Source organism: Cervus canadensis, chromosome 9, assembly GCF_019320065.1.
Source record: "Cervus canadensis isolate Bull #8, Minnesota chromosome 9, ASM1932006v1, whole genome shotgun sequence".
In the NCBI taxonomy this organism is placed as follows: Eukaryota; Metazoa; Chordata; class Mammalia; order Artiodactyla; family Cervidae; genus Cervus; species Cervus canadensis.
In genome coordinates, this window is record NC_057394.1 from 51,124,698 (window position 1) to 51,141,044 (window position 16,347).

The 16,347-nt window shown below is 40.7% G+C and overlaps 1 pseudogene; it reads left to right on the top strand.

Moving 5' to 3' along the window:
* Positions 1–10,267: 10,267 nt before the first annotated feature.
* LOC122447273 overlaps positions 10,268–16,347 on the top strand; it is an 86,857-nt pseudogene continuing 80,777 nt past the window's right edge.

The window sequence follows — 16,347 nt, forward strand, 5'->3', positions numbered from 1 at the left end:
GTCTAAGCCCATAAGGCCCCTTAAAGGAGAAAAGCACTTCTTTTATCTGCTTTAACTTGAATATAAGGTTCCACAAGTAAAAAGAAGGTTTGAGAATCACGAGGCAAGATGAGTAAGTGAGTCACTCATTCACCAGGGATTTACTGAGCACACACGGTGAGCCAACCACTGTGCTAGGCACTGCAGTGAGATCAGCAGTGATGAACCCTGCCTTTGGTGTTATAACCTGCAGCACGCCAGGCTTCCCCGGCCCTCACCATCGCCCAGAATGTGCCCCTGTTCGTGTCCATTGAATCGGTACCATCCAACCATCTCATCCTCTGTCACCCTCTTCTCCTTCTGCCTTCAGTCTTTCCCAGCAGCAACGTCTTTTCCAAAGAGTCAGATGTTCGCATCAGGTGGCCGAAGTATTGGAGCTTCAGCTTCAGCATCAGTCCTTCCAAAGAGTATTCAAGATTGATTTTTTCAGGGTTGACTGGTTTAATTTCATTGCTCTCCCAGGAACTCTCAAGAGTCTTTTCCAGCATCACATTTGAAAAGTGTCCATTCTTCTGCACTCTGCCTTCTTTATTTTCCAGCTCTCACTTGTACATATTTATAGTCTGTCTGAGTATAAAAATATTAAATTACTTTTATATGCAGTTAATTAGTTACAGTTGTAGTTAGTGCAATGAAGATATCAAACCAAACCTGAGATCTTATGTGTAATATTATAAATCTCTGTTTTCATTATTATTTAAATGACTAATTTTAAGTAATTTGATTTTGCTCTACGTATTCTATGTGTGTCCTTGAATGTGACTGTTGATCAGCTATGCAAATACCCTTTAACAAAAATTTACTTACTCAGGGGCTAAGCATGGGAAGATACAGTTTTGATTAAGGCCAATGGAATCTCTGCCCTTGTAGAGGTTTCTTTCTAACTGTGTATGGGAGAAACAATGTGTTTTACTTAGCAAATCAAATATTTTAGGTGATCACTGTGGTTCTTCTCAATTATTACAAAATAATACAATTATGTGAGCTTTATTGGACACAAATACAGCAACCTGACTTATAAGGGAAGAAGACTGAAAGAGCATGTTACTATTGTAGCTTTCTAGGTAGCTATAGGAGATTTTATGTTCTACTTAAAATATACATTTTTTTTCAAGATTAGCATATACAGTGTTACTCTTATAAGCACTAGTAAGTATGTGGCAGAGTGAATTTACATGGCATATTCTTTTCTATGAAGTCCTAGAATTTCACATATATGTGTAATTTATGTGCAATGCAATTGATAGCTGTATAAATTTGAAGATTCTTTTATCTACCCTTGTTAAGGATTTTATCAGCTAATGCATTGTAACATTTCTTATGACATACAGTTTATATTTCTGTTTATATTTTTTTCTTGTTATTTGTTACAGGTAACATGAATTATATTTAAATATTTGAAATATTTTTTCTAGTTTAATGTTTTACTTGACTTAGGTATTCTATGTATCCTTTTTAAACTTAATTTTTACTTAATCATTTTCTATAAATCACTGAGTACTTAAATATTTTATATTTCATTAAACATTTCCATAGCTGCATTAATATCAGTTCAGTTCAGTTCACTTGCTCAGTCGTTTCCAACTCTTTGCGACCCCATGGACTGCAGCAAGCCTGGCTTCCCTGTCCATCACCAATTCCCGGAGTTTACTGAGACTCATGTCCATTGAGTCGGTGATGCCATCCAACCATCTCATCGTCTGTCTTCCCCTTCTCCTCCTACCTTCAACCTTTCCCAGCATCAGGGCCTTTTCAAATGAATCAGCTCTTCGCATCAGGTGGCCGAAGTATTGGAATTTCAGCTTCAACATCAGTCCTTACAATGAACACCCAGGACTGATCTCCTTTAGGATGGACTGGTTGGATCTCCTTGCAGTCCAAGGGACTCTCAAGAGTCTTCTCCAACACCACAGTTCAAAAGCATCAATTCTTTGGTGCTCAGCTTTCTTTATAGTCCAACTCTCACATCCATACATGAATACTGGAGAAACCATACCTTTGACTAGATGGACATTTTTTGGCAAAGTAATGTCTATGTTTTGTTTTGTTTTGTTTTTTCCAGTTGGAGGCTAATTACTTTACAATATTGTAGTGGTTTTTGTCATACGTTGACGTGAATCAGCCAGGGATTTACATGTATTCCCCATCCTGATCCCCCCTCCCACCTCCCTCTCCACCCGATCCCTCTGGGTCTTCCCAGTGCACCAGGCCCGAGCACTTGTCTCATGCATCCAACCTGGGCTGGTGATCGGTTTCACCCTTGATAATATACATGTTTCAATGCTTTTCTCTCGAAACATCCCACCCTCGCCTTCTCCCACAGAGTCCAAAAGTCTGTTCTGTGCATCTGTGTCTCTTTTTCTGTTTTGCATATAGCACTATCGTTACCATCTTTCTAAATTCCATATATATGTGTTAGTATGCTGTATTGGTCTTTATCTTTCTGGCTTACTTCACTCTGTATGATGGTCTCCAGTTTCATCCATCTCATTAGAACTGATTCAAATGAATTCTTTTTAATGGCTGAATAATATTCCATGTTGTATATGTACCACGGCTTCCTTATCCATTCATCTGCTGATGGGCATCTAGGTTGCTTCCATGTCCTGGCTATTATAAACAGTGCTGCAATGAACATTCGGGTGCATGTGTCTCTTACAGATCTGGTTTCCTCAGTGTGTATGCCCATCAGCGGCCTTTTTAATATGCTATCTAGGTTGGTCATAACTTTTCTTCCAAGAAGTAAGCATCTTTTAATTTCATGGCTGCAGTCACCATCTGCAGTGATTTTGGAGCCCAAAAAATAAAGTCTGCCACTGTTTCCACTGTTTCTCCAACTATTTGCCATGAAGTGATGGGACTGGATGCCATGATCGTAGTTTTCTGAATGTTGCTAACGTTTTCACTCTCCTCTTTCACTTTTATCAAGAGGCTCTTTAATTCTTCTTCACTTTCTGCCGTAAGGGTGGTGTCATCTGCATATCTGAGGTTATTGATATTTCTCCCTGCAATCTTGATTCCAGCTTGTGCTTCATCCAGCCCAGCATTTCTCATGATGTACTCTGCATGTAAGTTTAATAAACACAGTGACACTATACAGCCTTGACGTACTCCTTTCCTGATTTGGAACCAGTCTGTTGTTCCATGTCCAGTTCTCACTGTTGCTCCCTGACCTGCACACAGATTTCTGAAGAGGCAGGTCAGGGGGTCTGGTATTCCCATCTCTTTCAGAATTTTCCACAGTTTATTGTGATCCACAGAGTCAAAGGCTTTGGCATAGCCAATAAAGCAGAAATAGATGTTTTTCCGGAACTCTCTTGCTTTTTCGATGATTGAGCAGATGTTGGCAATTTGATCTCTGGTTCATCTACCTTTTCTAAAACAAGCTTGAACATCTGGAAGTTCACGGTTCACGTATTGTTGAATCCTGGCTTGGAGAATTTTGAGCATTACTTTACTAGTGTGTGAGATGAGTGCAACTGTGCAGTAGTTTGAGCATTCTTTGGCATTGCATTTCTTTGGGATTGGAATAAAAGCTGACCTTTTCCAGTCCTGTGGCCACTCCTGAGTCTTCCAAATTTGCTGGCATATTGAGTGCAGCCCTTTCACAGCATCATCTTCCAGGATTGAAATAGCTCAACTGGAATTCCATCACCTCCACCAGCTTTGTTCGTGTCCACTTGACTTTGTATTCCAGGATGTCTGGCTCTTGGTGAGTGATCACACCATCATGATTATCTGAGTCGTGAAGAATTTTTTTTGTACAGTTCTTCTGTGTTTTCTTGCCACGTTTTCTTAATATCTTCTGCTTCTGTTAGGTCGCTACCATTTCTGTCCTTTATTGAGCCCATCTTTGCATGAAATATTCCCCTGGTATCTCTGATTTTCTTGAAGAGATCTCTAGTCTTTCCCACTCTATTGTTTACCTCTGTTCTTTTACACTGATCACTGAGGAAGGCTTTCTTTTTTCTCCTTGCTATTTTTTGGAACTCTGCATTCAAATGGGTATATCTTTCCTTTTCTGCTTTGCTTTTTGTGTTCTCTCTTTTCTCAGCTATTTGTAAGACTCTTCAGACAGCCGTTTTGGTTTTTTACATTTGTTTTTCTTGAGGATGTTCTTGCTCCCTCTCTCCTGTACAGTGTCATGAACCTCTGTCCATAATTCATCAGGCACTCTATCAGATCTAGTCCCTTAAATCTGTTTCTCACTTCCACTGTATCATTGTTAGGGATTTGATTTAGGTCATACCTGAAAGGTCTTCTAAGGGATTCCTGCCCACAGTAGTATATATAATGGTCATCTGAGTTAAATTCACCCATTCCAATCCATCTTAGTTCACTGATTCCTAGAATGTCTATGTTCACTCTTGCCATCTCCTATTTGACCACTTCCAATTTGCCTGGATTCTTGGACCTAACATTCCTGGTTCCTATGCAATATTGCTCTTTACAGCATTGGTCCTTGCTTCTATCACCAGCCCCATCCACAACTGGGTGTTGCTTTTGATTTGGCTCCACCCATTGATTCTTTCTGGAGTTCTTTCTCCACTGATCTCCAGTAGCATATTGGGCACTTACCAATCTGGGAAGTTCATCTTTCAGTGTCCTATCTTTTTGCCTTTTCATACTATTCATGGGTTTCTCAAGGCAAGAATACTGAAATGGTTTGCCATTCCCTTTTCCAGTGGACCACATTCTGTCAGACCTCTCCACCATGACCAGTCTGTCTTGGGTGACCCCACATGGCATGGCTTAGTTTCACTGAGTTAGACAAGGCTGGGATCCATGTTATCAGATTGGCTAGTTGTCAGTGATTGTGGTTTCAGTCTGTCTGCCCTAATGCCCTCTCTCAGCGCCGACCATCTATCCTGGGTTTCTCTTACCTTGGACGTGGGGTATCTCTTCATGGCTGCTTCAGCAAAGTGGAGCCACTGCTTCTTACCTTGGACGTGGGGTAGCTCCTCTTGGCCGCCACCCCTACCTCGGCCGTGGGGTGCTCCTCTTGGCCGCTCCATCATAGTCAACAAAAGAGTCCAAAATGCAGTTCTTGGGTTCAATCTCAAAAACGACAGAATGATCTCTGTTCATTTCCAAGGCAAACCATTCAATATCACGGTAATCCAAGTCTATATCCCGACCAGTATGCTGAAGAAGCTGAAGTTGAATGGTTCTATGAAGACCTAAAAGACCTTCCAGAACTAACACCCCCAAAAATTTGTCCTTTTCATTACAGGGGATGGGAATGCAAAAGTAGGAAGTCAAGAAACACCTGGAGTAACAGGCAAATCTGGCCTTGGAGTATGGAATGAAGGAGAGCAAAGACTAATAGAGTTCTGCCAAGAGAACACATGGGTCGTAGCAAACAGCCTCTTCCAACAACACAAGAGAAGACTCTATACATGGACATCACCAGATGGTCAACACCAAAATCAGACTGATTATATTCTGTGCAGCCAAAATAGAGAAGCTCTATACAGTCAGCAAAAACAAGACCGAGAGCTGACTCTGGCTCAGATCATGAACTCCTTATTGCCAAATTCAGACTTAAATTGAAGAAAGTGGGGAAAACCACTAGACCATTCAGGTATGACCTAAATCAAATCCCTTATGACTATACAGTGGAAGTGAGAAATAGATTTAAGGGACTAGATCTGATAGACAGAGTGCCTGATGAACTATGGACAGAGGTTCGTGACATTATACAGGAGACAGGAATCAAGACCATCCCCAAGAAAAAGAAATGCAAAAAGGCAAAGTGGCTGTCTGAGGAGGCCTTACAAATAGCTGTGAAAAGAAGAGAAGTGAAAAGCAAAGGAGAAAAAGAAAGCTATTCTCATTTGGATGTAGAGTTCCAAAGAATAGCCAGGAGAGATAAGAAAGCCTTCCTCAACAATCAATGCAAAGAAATAGAGAAAAACAGTAGAATGGGAAAGACTAGAGATCTCTTCAAGAAAATTAGAGATACCAAAGGAACATTTTGTACAAAGATGGGCTCAATAAAGGACAGAAATGGTATGGACCTAACAGAAGCAGAAGATATTAAGAAGAGGTGGCAAGAATACACAGAAGTGTACAGAAAAGATCTTCACGACCCAGATAATCACCATGGTGTGATCACTCACACTCACCTAGAGCCAGATATCCCGGAATGTGAAGTCAGTTGGGCCTTAGGAAGCATCACTACAAACAAAGCTGGTGGAGGTGATGGAATTCCAGTTGAGATATTTCAGATCCTAAAAGATGATGCTGTGAAAGGGCTGCACTCAATATGTCAGCAAATTTGGAAAACTCAGCAATAGCCACAGAACTGGAAAAGGTCAGCTTTTATTCTAATCCCAAAGAAATGCAATGCCAAAGAATGCTAAAACTACTGCACAATTGCACTCATCTCACACACTAGTAAAATAATTCTCAAAATTCTCCAAGCCAGGATGCAACAATATGTGAACGGTGAACATCTAGATGTTTAAGCTGGTTTTAAAAAAGGCAGAGGAACCAGAGATCAAATTGCCAACATTCGCTGGATCATTGAAAAAGCAAGAGAGTTCCAGAGAAACATCTATTTCTGCTTTATTGGCTATGCCAAAGCCTTTGACTCTGTGGATCACAATAAACTGTGGAAAATTCTGAAAGAGATGGGAATACCAGACCACCTGACCTGCCTCTTGAGAAACCTGTATGCAGGTCAGGGAGCAACAATGAGAACTGGACATGGAAGTACAGACTGGTTCCAAATAGGAAAAGGAGTACGTCAAGGCTGTATAGTGTCACTGTGTTTATTAAACTTACATGCAGAGTACATCATGAGAAATGCTGGGCTGGATGAAGCACAAGCTGGAATCAAGATTGCCAGGAGAAATATCAATAACCTCAGATATGCAGATGACACCACCCTTATGGCAGAAAGTGAAGAAGAGCTAAAGAGCCTCTTGATGAAACTGAAAGAGGAGAGTGAAAATGTTGGCTTAAAGCTCAACATTCAGAATACTAAGATCACGGTATCCGGTCCCATCACTTCATGGAAAATAGATGGGGAAACAGTGGCAGGCTTTATTTTTCTGGGCTCCCAAACCACTGCAGATGGTGACTGCAGCCATGAAATTAAAAGATGCTTACTTCTTGGAAGAAAAGTTATGAGCAACCTAGACAGCATATTAAGAAGCAGAGACATTACTTTGGCAACAAAGGTCCATCTAGTCAAGGCTATGTTTTTCCAGTAGTCATATATGGATATGAGAGTTGGACTATAAAGAAAGCTGAGCACCAAAGAATTGATGCTTTTGAACTGTGGTGTTGGAGAAGACTCTTGAGAGTCCCTTGGACTGCAAGGAGATCCAACCAGTCCATTCTAAATGAGATCAGTCCTGGATGTTCATTGTAAGGACTGATTTTGAAGCTGAAACTCCAATACTTTGGCCACCTGATGCGAAGAGCTGACTCATTGGAAAAGACCCTTATCCTGGGAAAGATTGAGGGCAGGAGGAGAAGGGATGACAAAGGATGAGATTATACCACTGGACATGGGTTTGTGTATACTCCGGGAGATGGTGATGGACAGGAGGCCTGGCATGCTGCAGTTCATGGGGTCACAAAGAGTCGAACACGACTGAGCGAGTGTACTGAACTGAACTGAACTGAACTGAAAAGCCTAGAGGTTTTCCCTACTTTCTTCAATCTAAGTCTGAATTTGGCAATAAGGAGTTCGTGATCTGAGCCACAGTCAGCCCCCAGTCTTGTTTTTCTTGACTGTATAGAGGTTCTTCATCTTTGGCTGCAAAGAATGTAAGCTGTCTGATTTCAGTATTGACCATCTGGTGATGTCCATGTATAGAGTCTTCTCTTGTGTTGTTGGAAGAAGCTGTTTGCTACGACCAGTGTGTTCTCTTGGCATAACTCTATTAGCCTTTGCTCTGCTTCATTCTGTACTCCAAGGCCAAATTTGCCTGTTACTCCAGGTGTTTCTTGACTTCTTACTTTTGCATTCCAGTCCCCTATAATGAAAGGACATCTTTTTTCGCTGTTAGTTCTATAAAGTCTTGTAGGTTTTCATAGAACTGTTGAACTTCAGCTTCTTCAGCATTACTAGTCAGGTCATAGACTTGGATTACTGTGATATTGAATGGTTTGCCTTGGGTACGAGCAGAGATCATTCTGTCGTTTTTGAGACTGCATCCAAGTACTGCATTTTGGACTCTTTTGTTGACTATGATGGCTACTCCATTTCTTCTAAGGGATTCTTGTCCACAGTACTATATATAATGGTCATCTGAGTTAAATTCACCCATTCCAGTTCATTTTAGTTCACTGATTCCTAAAATGTAGACATTCACTCTTGCCATCTCCTGTTTGATCACTTCCAATTTGCCTTGTTTCAGGGACCTAACATTCCAGGTTCCTATGCAATATTGTTCTTTACAGCATCAGACCTTGTTCCATCACCAGTCACATCCGCAAGTGGGTGTTGTTTTTGCTTTGGCTCTGTCACTTCATTCTTTCTGGAGTTATTTCTCCACTGATCTCCAGTAGCATATGGGCACCTACTGACCTGGGGAGTTCTTCTTTCAGTGTCCTATCTTTTTCGCCTTTTCACAGTGTTCACGGGTTTCTCAAGGCAGGAATAGTGAAGTGGTTTGCCATTCCCTTCTCCAGTGGACCAGATTTTGTCAGAACTCTCCACCATGACCCATCCATCTTGGGTGGCCCTACTAGTTTCACTGAGTTAGACAAGTCTGTGGTCCATGTGATCAGATTGGTTAGTTTTCTGTGGTTGTGATTTTCAGTCTTTCTGCCCTCTGATGGAGAAGATAAGAGGTTTATGGAAGCTTCCTGATGGGAGAGACTGACTGAGGGGGATACTGGGTCTTGTTCTGATGGGAGGGGCTATGCTCAGTAAATCTTTAATCCAATTTTCTATTATGGGTGGAGCTGTGTTCCCTCCCTGCTATTTACCTGGGGCCAAACTATGGACCACTGACTTTCCTGGTGGCTCAGAGAGTAAAGTGTCTGTGTACAATGCAGGAGACCCGTTTCAATCCCTGGATTGGGAAGATCCTCTGGAGAAGGAAATGGCAACCCACCCCAGTACTCTTGCCTGGAAAATCCCATGGATGCGGGAGCCTGTAGGCTATAACCCATGGGGTGGCAGAGAGTCAAACACAACTGAACAACTTCACTTTCACTTTCAAACTATGGTAGAGGTAATGAAGATAAAGGTGACCTCCCTCAAAAGATCCCACGCATGTACTGCTACAGTCTGTGCCCCCAACCCTGCAGCTTGCCAACACTGACCCACGTCTTCACCAGAGACTCCTGGACAACCACAGGTAAGTCCAGGACAGTCTCCTGTGGTGTCACCATTCCTTTCTCTTGGGTCCTGATGCACAAGATTTGTTATGCCCTCCAAGAGTCTATTTCCCAGTCCTGTGTAAGTTCTGGCATCTCTATGGTGGAGTTAATGGTGACCTCCTCCAAGAGGACTTATGCCATACCCACAGCCAGAGCCTCTGTCCCTGTGGCAGACCACCACCGACCCATACCTCCAGGGGAGACACTCAAATACAGTTCTGTCTCAGTCTCTGTGGGGTCCCTGGGTCCTGGTGCACACAGAGTTTGCTTAAGCTCTTTGAGCATCTCTGGCGGGAATGGGATTTGATTCTAAATGTGAATTTGCCCCTCCTACCATCTTGCTGGGGCTTCTCCTTTGCTCTTGGACATGGGGCGTCTCCTCAACAGCCGCTCCAGTGCCTACCATCTTTCTAGGGTTTCTCTGACATTGGACATGGGGTATCTCCTCTCGGCGGCTCACTGCTCCAGCGCCGCACAGCCCCCGCTCTTAATACAGCTTTGATACACCACTGAAAGTGTTGACCATGCAGTAGAAGTTGTGTTAGGACTCTTTGGTTTCAGTAACACTAAGGGAAAGTAGAATGTGTGTATAAAGATATACAGGATTCTATAGAATCCACAAGCTGAGAAGCAGTGGACTTTGAGAAGGACCAAAAGCAATGGCCAAAAGCCACTGGACTCCCAGATGAAATTTGGTCTTCTTGCTACCTCTCTTCCACTAGCTGCATAACTTCTTTCTTTTTCCTTACTTCCTAATTTGCATGACAACATACATCCTTAACTCATGAGTTTACATACTATGGTTCCAGGCCCCAGAGAGACTAACTCTCACTCTTGACCCTCAACAGGAAATATCTGGGGAGGCACTCCCACGTGGCATGGCATGGATAAGGACCAACATGGTCAGAAAGTGGGACTCACATTTCACCCAGAGCTGCGGAAGCAGCAGTCCCCAACCTTTTCGTCACCAGAGGCCGGTTTTGTGGAACACATTTTTTCCAAGTACGGGGTAGGGGGATGATTTCAAAATGATTGAAGCACAGTTGGGTTCATGCTCCTATGAGAATCTATGTCTACCATTAAAATGAGAGAAGGCGGAGCTCAGGCAGTACTGGGAGTGATGCAGAGCAGCTGTAAATATAGACAAAGCTTCACTCACTTGCCCATCTCTCACCTCGTGCTGTGCGGCCTAGTGCCACACAGGCCATGGACTGGTGGTCCTGGTCTGTGGTTCAGGGGTTGGGGACCCCTGTGCTAGAAGACCATCACATGTGAGAAGCAAGCAGTCAAGGGGATATTTACCCAAGCAGACACTCCAAAACATATCTACCAGAGCTGTATTCCTTTTAATGGTGTACAAATCATTATTTTGTCATGTATTATTTTTTTTTACTTACCCAAAGACCTTCCATTTAAAAGAATGCTAGTTGCACCCACTCATAAAATGAATCATCACAATTTTAATATATCTTCTGGATAACTTTCAAATTTCCAATAATCACTCTTATTTAAATAAAAATCATTGGCAGTCACTTTCCAAAAACTTTACAACATGAACAAGTATCATAAGTACGCTCAAGAAGAATTAGCCTGTTTTGCTTTCATATGACTAAATTAGACTGCACATACTTTAGCTATTTTATTTAATTCACTTAAGGTACTAAATGTTGCCATATTCCCTAGAGCCAGTGAACTTACCTTTTAAACTATTTAGAAGAGATACCATGTGTATTTTATGTCCACAACATGGTCTAATATGGTGCAAAGGATGATGTTTTTAAAGAGAACTGAAAATCGTCCCCCAAAAGTCTTTGTAGTATTTTGGTGTCTGGTGGCAATGTCTCTCTTTAGAATGGACAAGTAAGTAATGAAATTCAATGTAAATAGTATTTTATCTACATTTCATTATAGATTGTTTTTTCCAGCATTCACTTTTCTTGGAGTATTGGGGAATTTTGACTATATACACATATTTCTTGCTGATGAGTAACTTTCAGTTAAATTAGTAAATATTAGAGTCAAGTTTCCAGAGGATTCTGACTCCAAAGCACATGCAATTAGCCCCCACACTTCTAAGAAACTGGAAAATGCTGGGATCATTGGCAAGATAGAAGAGGATGAGATAGATGTGCTGTCTTTAGCCATGTCAGATCTAAAAGGGACAAGATGTGCCAAGTATCAAGTAGTAGTTTAGGCTATAAACGGGTGAAGGGCAGATTTGAAGAATGCCAATTTTGGGAGTGACTTTCTTACAACACATTGTTAAAGTCTTATCAATGACCAGGCTTCTAAGGAATAATATAAAACCTGAGAAGAGGCTCAAAGATTGAGCCTAAGGAAAAATCACACTAAAAAGCAGAAGAAAGGAAGTATCAGAGAAAACAGAGAAGCTATAGCCAGATTGCTGGAGGGAATATGATGCTAGGAGAACAAATAATATGAATGGATTGTTAAAACAACTGAGCTAAATTAAGTTAGAATGGATTTTCTTGACAGCCAACCTGTAGACAATGCCTTAATAAAACAATAGAGATATATTTATAGTCCCTTCCTTAGCACATCCTGTTCATTTTTACATGAACAGCTTCATTGTCATTGCATGTACTAAATATTTCCTTAAATACAAATGAGACAGAATTATAGTGGTAAAATTACATTTCCATGATACCTGTGCCATTAAATGACAAAGCTGAGATTTAAATCCATATCTATCCAGCACTCTGGCCACCCTCTTGACCAGTACACATTCTTGAAACATGGAACAAAGAGAGATGGAGAACACTGCTAGTTTTCTATCATGAAATTTTTATTATTTCTATCATGAACATCACTATCATGTTTGTGAATATGACCTTAAATAACATTAACTTAGCAAATATTTATTAAATAAATCACATAGAAGAAAGTTATACCCCTTTCCAATTCTTTTTCAGTTTGTCTCATGGCCTCAAGAGGAGGTATTGGTTTGGAGTAAGTGTTTGTATTAATAATATCTCCCTAACACTTGCCAACCTCCATTTTTCATGAAAAAGAAAGATAGCAGGCCTTAAGGTCAAATATTCTGTAGACAACAACTTCTAACTATAATTTATTAACATCGCTTTGTTTTCTTTTTATTTACTTTTTATAGTTTCTTTCTATTTATGGCAAATTATTTTAGTTTTCCATTTTCGGTAGTCAGTAAACTTTCCTGTCTAAATATAGATAAGATTTTTAATAGTGCCTCTGTCCAAAAACTTATATTAGGCAAGCAATAATACTGGAAGAATGTAGATAAGTGGCAGAATTTTGAGTGTGGCTTGTAAATGAATAAAATTAGGGAAAATTGAATTGTGTTAAACATCCCCTACCCCATGAAACCCTTAATCATAAACTTGGTGCCAATTACTTGGGGTCAATTGCTTATTTTCCTCTCTCCATTCCTGTCACTCTTTCTGTAGCACTAATCCAAGTTATGCCGTCCATGTGATTGTTCTGTTCATATTGTAGATTTTTTTTCTTTTCCTTTCCTTTTTTTAACCCTTGCAAAGAGTAAAACAATAAACAGGACAACCAGACAGAAAAGGTTTTGGGTCTCTAAGTTTCAGCAACAAAAGCCATATAATGATACTTTGAAATAGATGCTTCAGCAAATGTTTCTGAAAAGGGTAATAAATAGAATAATTTTATAAAGCTTCTGCTTGACTCAGAGAAGGTAACCATTCAGTTTTTTTAGACATAAGTTATCCAAATCATTCCTCCAAGTATCCTTCAAAATTCTAAGAAGTCAAATAAAATTATCAATAATTAAATGTTAATTATAGATAGTTTATTAGTGTGATCCAAATTTTCAAGGACCTTATCTGACATTGGGTTCAAATGAGTCTACATTAACATTTCTATACCAATTTTACTGTCACTTTTCACAGCATAACTACAGGACTTAAACTTTAGTTATTGCCACCCTGACAGTAATGAATTCTAATTTTGCAAAGACTCCTCAGGAAATGTGTAACACTTGGGCAGCAACAGTCCTTCACTGTGTCTTGCTCTGGCCTCTTGTTTTGTCCACTGGCTTGCAACCCATTACAATAAAGAACTTGGATATAATCATCATACCATGACCTCTCCATTTCTCTGTCTAGGAGATTATTTATTCTGACCCTTACCTGCAAAACCTCAACATGTCAAAGAGCGATGTGTTCCGTCCACCATGTCTTCTGCATAAAGTGGAGCCAGCCCCTCTCTAAATCCTGGTACACTCGGTTCACCTGGGACTCTGCTTACTCTGTGGGCCACACACTTTGCTTTTGAAACAGCATTTGCTTCAGCCCTCAGATTCCCTACAGCTCAAAAGAGAAGCTGCACAAAACAGGGTTAACGAACTGACATGGCACTGTCCTCTTCACTCTTCTGTCTTGCTGAAACCTCCCCATAACTCTCGCTCACAGGAATTGATGTCAGGGAGGTCGTGAGTCAGCCTGTCTATCAAACACATCTGCACTTTTTTAAGCCCAGCTGGGAAACATCTTTCTCCAATATTAGTTTCAATAATCCAGATTTCTCATATAAGTATTATATTTTTTTTACACAAATGGATAGTTTTAAATGCATTAAGCCCATTTTCCTTTTTTTAAAATTAATTTGTTTATTTTTGTCTGTGTTCAGTCTTCATTGCAGTGCATGGGCTTTTTCTACTTGTGAAGAGTGGGGCATACTCTTCATTGCAGTGTGTATTTTTGGCTAGGTTCAAATCCCATCACATTCATGCGGTTTTGGGACCATAAGAAAGAACAGGTGAATATTGTTGTTTTAAACCATTAAGCTTTGGGGCAGTCTGTGAGGCAACCAGGAGAAGGCAATGGCACCCCACTCCAGTATTCTTGCCTGGAAAATCCCATGGACGGAGGGGCCTGGTAGGCTACAGTCCGTGGGGTCACAAAGAGTCGGACACGACTGAGCGACTTCACTTTCACTTTTCACTTTCATGCACTGGAGAAGGAAATGGCAGCGCACTCCAGTACTCTTGCCTGGAGAATCCCAGGGACGGGAGCCTGGTGGGCTGCCATCTATGGGGTCGCACAGTTGGACACAGCTGACGTGACTAAGCAGCAGCAGCGGCAGTGAGGCAACCAAAGTAAATAGAACCTGGAATATGACACACTAACATGTATGGATTGCCTACTATGTGCCAGGAACTTACTTGCATCATTTTCTCTGGTCTGAATTATGACTCAATATTTGCTTTTATACTATATTATTGGACATATCTGTGATTTATTTTATGCTAAATTTTTGTCAATAAAGCAACTCCCAGATATAATATTGTCTCTTGGGAAAATAAAATTTTAAGATGTTCTGCTTCCTAGTGGACATTCACCTAGAGGCAGATATCCTGGAGTGCAAAGTCAAGTGGGCCTTAGGAAGCATTACTGTGAACAAAGATGGTGGAGGTGATGGAATTCCAGTTGAGCTATTTCTATTCCTAAAAGATGATGCTGTTAAAGTGTCTCACTGAATATGTCAGCAAATTTGGAAAACTCAGCAGTGGCCACAGTGTTGGGACCAGCCCAAAAACAAACCGACCAGAAGGAGCGGTGCTGCAGAAGAATAAAGAAAAAGAAGACTCAGAAATAAAGTGAGGATCAAGGGTCTGATGCCATTTGCAGGCAAAAGCCCAGATTCTCATCCTTGCCTGCTTTTTATTGTTAACTTCTTCTTCCTTAATCATGCTCTAGAGATATCTGTTCTTTACCATCTCAGATTGAGGATAAAGATATGCAATGCATAGTCCTCAGTGTCAAACCTTCAGGCCTTTCATGACTTTGTTTAGCCCTTCAGCTAGTGAGGCTGTTTCTCAGCAACTCCCTCAAGGCTTTGGTTATGGGAACTAATGATTTTCTCTCGGTCACATTCAACATCTTGTTTTCAAGATGTCTTTCCATGATTTACTTTTTACTGCTCCCAGCCCTTTGCCTGGGGGTGATGAGAAAGTCATTTTTGTTTTTCAAAGAGGCCCTGTTAATTATAGTACAGGCCTGTGCATAGCATATTCCCTAAACCACAGGACTGGAAAAGGTCAGTTTTCATTCCAATCCCAAAGAAAAGCAATGCTAAAGAATGTTCAACTAACATACAGTTGCACTCATTTCACGTGCTAACAAAATAATATTCAAAATCCTTCAAGCTAGACTTCAAAAATACATGAACTGAGAAGTTCCAGATGTACAAGCTGGATTTATAAAAGGCAGAAGAACCAGAGATCAAATTGCCAACACCCTTTGGATCATAGGAAAAGCAAGGGAATTCCAGAAAAACACCTACTTATTCTTCATTGGCTACACAAATGCCTTTGACTGTGTGGATCACAACAAACTATAGAACATTTGTAAAGAGATGGGACTACCAGAGCACCTTACCTGTCTCCTGACAAACCTATATGCAGGTCAAGAAGCGATAGTTAGAAATGGACATGGGACAACTAACTGATTTTATATATATATATATAGAGAGAGAGATTATATATATAACATATATAGTGACACTGATACATAGTGCCAAGGCTGTACAATGTCACCTACTCACTTAACTTATATGTACATCATGGGAAATGGTAGGATGGATGACTCACCAGCTGGAATCAAGATTGCTGGGAGAATATCAACAACCTCAGATATGCAGATGCTACCATTCTAATGGCAGAAAGTGATGAGGAACTGAAACCTCTTGATGAAGGTGAAAGAGGAGAGTGAAAAGGCTGGCTTAGAAACTCAACATTCAAAAAACTAAGATCATGGTATCAGGTCAGATCACTTCATGGCAGATAAAAGGGTAAAAAGTGGAAACACTGATAGACTTTATATTCTTGGGCTCAGAAATCACTGCAGATGTTGACTGCAGTCACAAAATTAAAAGATGCTTGCTCCTTGGAAGAAAAGCTGTAATAAAACTAAATAGCATATTAAAAACCAGAGACATCACTTT